The 4,159-nt window shown below is 42.4% G+C and overlaps 1 long non-coding RNA gene across 1 annotated transcript; it reads left to right on the forward strand.

Annotated features, from left to right (window-relative positions):
* The first annotated feature begins 1,122 nt into the window (after positions 1 to 1,122).
* On the forward strand, positions 1,123 to 3,052 carry LOC138515618 (uncharacterized). The gene is made up of 3 exons (XR_011282110.1): positions 1,123 to 1,183; positions 1,354 to 1,413; positions 1,593 to 3,052. It is a non-coding gene; the product is annotated as an uncharacterized lncRNA (long non-coding RNA).
* Positions 3,053 to 4,159: the final 1,107 nt, after the last annotated feature.

Here is a 4,159-nt window from a genome sequence, read left to right on the forward strand (position 1 = left end):
AAGAGGTGCCAAAGACCATGTACACTTCAAAGTGGTCTATAGAGCATGGGTTGTTGTTCCCATGTCTACCTCCAGACCCCGTGTCTCCTGCCAAGCATCCCCCCTCACGCTGGACGCCCCCCTGCAATCCGCATAATGTCACGACATATACACGTCATTCATTCACAAACACACCCCTGTTTCGAATTCTTTATAACCCACTTCATATTTCTAATGAGAACTTCTTTGCGCTTTGCTAGTCAACCCGTGAAGGTGCTGGTTATCTGCTCTTCGTCTCTGTGAACTTCCGTGACCACTTTGAGCAAACTCGTCAGTTTGCAACCTGTGAACTGCTCCCTGTTCTACGACAAGAAACTACTCTGATCCCTGCATCTAACTGTTTGTTCGTCAAGGTAAGTCCATGTACCATAATCATTTTGCGTCCAATTTTTTAATTTATATCTATTTGCTAGTAGTCATCAAATTGCATCCATGTTTTCTTTTCGTTCACGACAGTACATGCAAGGAACTAGTCACATGTTCTGAGTTTAGTCAAATTACTTTTTCTATTTTTTGAAAGTTATTGAAATACTTATCCGCATGTGAATAACGTGTATAGTTCCAAGAACCAAAACGGACCTTGCATTGAAACTTTTATGTGTCATTTAATGTTTTAACACATTGGTATTCATAGAGAATTGTTGATCTTTACTTTTCAGAACTTTCCATAATGCCTGCCTGTTCCATTGGCGGTTGCCCTTCGAAGACCCATAACAAATCTGAAGATACTATAATGCATGTTTTCCCTAAGACAATAGATCAGATAAGAGAATGGGTCCGATATTGCGGATATCCAGCCTCTGAGCTAGAAAGTAGAGTCCTAGAAGTCTTTGCGGACAAGAGGGGTGATCGATACCGCATCTGCAGCAGGCACTTTAGCCCAGACATGTACTCCACATCATTGCTAATAAAGAAGAAAACACCGCGAGCGAGGCGAAAATTGCTCTCAACCGCTATTCCCACTCTATTCGTCCACATCCCTCCACTGGTGAGTCAAGTTTACGTATTTGTCTCTCGGCCTTGCGGTAGTGTGTAGCATTAGCTAACAATAATTTCCCCATTTATGTATCCACTCAATATGAAGGCGGAAGATTCTCCATCCGTGTCGTTATTGCAGTCATCAGCCACTTCAAGCGCCTATCAGGTAATCTTACTTAGCTACTCTGACACTGACTTGTTTTAGGCATGTAAATCAATAGTTTTAATTGATTGTGTAATTATTTTACCTAATGGTACACCACAGTACTCGTCCTCTAGTCTTTGTTTTCAGTTATAATTATTGTTATCCAAAATAATGCAAGTACTGTCTTTCAGGGAGATGCTGAGGAGTCCAACGCATTGACGACAACCGTAGATGTCACTCAGATGCTCGAGGTACGTTTCCGGACAGTTCCATCGATGGAGATCATCAGATCTTGCATTCTTGTAGCGTGATTGTTACACACAATGTTTCTTTCGTTTTTAGCCATTGGTATGTCCTTCTGTCGTCGCCCTCCTATGTGTCTTCTTTTTTCAATATTGTGTTCATTACTAATGAAAGTCCTATGTTTCAGGGAGTCGATGGAGCATTAGTCCAAGAAGAAGGGGGAGCATGCAGTTACGGGTCGGCGCAACAGCTTGCAGAAGTGTGCACCGCAGTTACAGCGTCCCTTGATGTTCTTATGCATTTCGAGGTATGGATACTGACAGATCAATCATGCGAGATCAAATGACGTGATTACACCCGCTATACTTCCTTCTTTATTAACGCAAGTACTATGTTTCAGGGAGCTGACGGAGCTTCTTCAACAAGAACATCACCCCTAGTAGTTGATGCAGATCTCTGGGTGGTGACACTTCCAACGATGGAGCAAATCGAATCATATTTAGATATCCATTATTTATTTTAGACAACTGATCATTTGTGCAGGTCTATTTAGATGAGCCGTTGACGCCTGCAGAAAGTTTATGTTCTTTTAAACAAAATAGAAAACCATACTAATGCAATTACTGTGTTTCAGGGAGTTGCTGAAGCGTCATCTTCAATAATATCATCAATGGAAGTCTATGCGGAGCCCGAGGTATGGATCTTGACAGTTCAATCTAACTAGATCAACAATGCGTGAACTATTGTCGTTTGAATGTTCTACACAATGCGTTCATTCGTGTTTTGCTATTGAGATGTCCGTATGGGTATTGGTCCCCAAGTACATTTTGTGTTTTCAATATTATTATACATACTAATGAAAGTTCTATGTTTCAGGGAGTCGATGGAGCCTCAGTGAGTGATGGATGTGCTTATCATGAAAATATAGTCGTTGCAGCGCGAGAGGAAGTGGAGACATGCACACACGAGTCGGAGCAACAGCGTCCAGATGTTGAAGTTCGAGGCAAGAAAGTTTCAAAGAAAAGAAAGCAAAAGAAGGTTAGTGTCCTGTTCACTATTTTATGTTGTCTTTCACTGTCAATAGTTCAATACTGTAAGTTGTGTTTAAACTGAACATCCCTTTTCTAATCTGTCCTCTAGTTGCGAGTGGGTGTAAGAACTAGATCTACACAGACAGTGAAGCGAACGAGAGATGTTGCTTGTCAAACCTTTTGGCAGGGACTTGAGACTGGAGATGCATCGTGCCAATGGGAAGAATATGAAGTGATTGACAACGGAGCTATACCACCACCAGCCATTGATAGTGAATGTCCTCCTGGTAGTTTGGATGCAGTCGGAGATCAATTCACAGAATCCACACCCGCAAAAAATAAGAGCGCGCGAAAGTTGAAGACATTGGTTTTTTCTCCCATCTCCGGACAAGGAACAGATGTTGCAATGGAAGAGAATGAAGTGGACGACAATGAAACACCATCAATATCACTCAGCATAGCGGAAGACGATATCAGAGATTGTACCTTCCATGCGAGTGACATGTCCTCAACGTTACAGGCCGAACCAGCTGGGATGCAGAGTGACAGTATAAGGAAAGAGGCCAAATTCATTGTATTCGATAGCTGTTTGATGGATATTATTATGATGATGAAATGTGGGCATTGGGTTGGTGGGGAAGTATGTGGGGAGCCATTGATTAATGTGACTCGTGCAATTCGAGGCACTAACCTTAAAATACATGCCACCTGTACACAATATCATCCGTTCGCATGGTCTGCACAACCCATGCTGGGGCAACTGCCAGCAGGCAATCTACTTTGTGCAGCGGCCGCACTTTTTAGTGGTTCAAGTTTTAAAAAGTTACAGTATTTCTTTCAGTTTGTGGGAATCCATTTCATTGCGAAAAGTCAGTTCTACAAATACCAAACCGATTATCTATTTCCAGCCATCAGCGAAGCTTGGAGAATGGAAAAAATGTCAATGGAAAGTACATTCGCGGGCAAACGCTTCAGGCTAGCCGGTGATGGACAGTGCGACAGCCCAGGATTTTCAGCCAAGTACTGCACCTACCACTTTCAGGACATGGAAAGTAAGAAAATTGTGAGTTCGGTGGTCGTGCAGGTGTCACAAAGTACATCCTCAGTGGCCATGGAGAAAATTGGCTTTGTAGCATCATTGCAAGAACTACAATCGCGGGGAATGGTGATCGACCTGATAGCCACGGACAGACACGTTTCAATTGCCAAGACAATGAGAGAACAGTACAAAAATATAAATCACCAATTTGACGTTTGGCATCTTGCAAAATCAATCAATAAAAAATTGTCGGCTGCAGGTAAAAAAAAGGAATTGCAAGGTATTTCACAGTGGTCCAAGTCAATCAGCAACCATCTTTGGTGGAGCTCAAAAACATGTGAAGGGTCGTTGGAAATTCTACTGGAAAAATGGCGGTCAGTAATTTTGCACTGTAGCAACGTACATCGATGGTCGACAAATGAACATTTCCACAAATGTGAACATGGCCATTTGTCCACAGAGGAGGCACGGAAGAAGAAGTGGTTGATTCCTTCATCACCCACTCACAAAGCCATTGAAAAGATTGTATTTGATAAAACTATAACAAAAGCTTTGAGGGGACTCACGGAATTCTGCCACACAGGAGATTTGGAGGTGTTCCACAATATGTGCCTCAAGTACAGGCCAAAACGATTGCATTTTGGCATGGAGGGCATGATAAATCGGACTCTTTTAGCGGTCTTG

Source organism: Ambystoma mexicanum, chromosome 6q (assembly GCF_040938575.1).
Source record: "Ambystoma mexicanum isolate Mex_15411 chromosome 6q, UKY_AmexF1_1, whole genome shotgun sequence".
NCBI lineage: Eukaryota > Metazoa > Chordata > Amphibia > Caudata > Ambystomatidae > Ambystoma > Ambystoma mexicanum.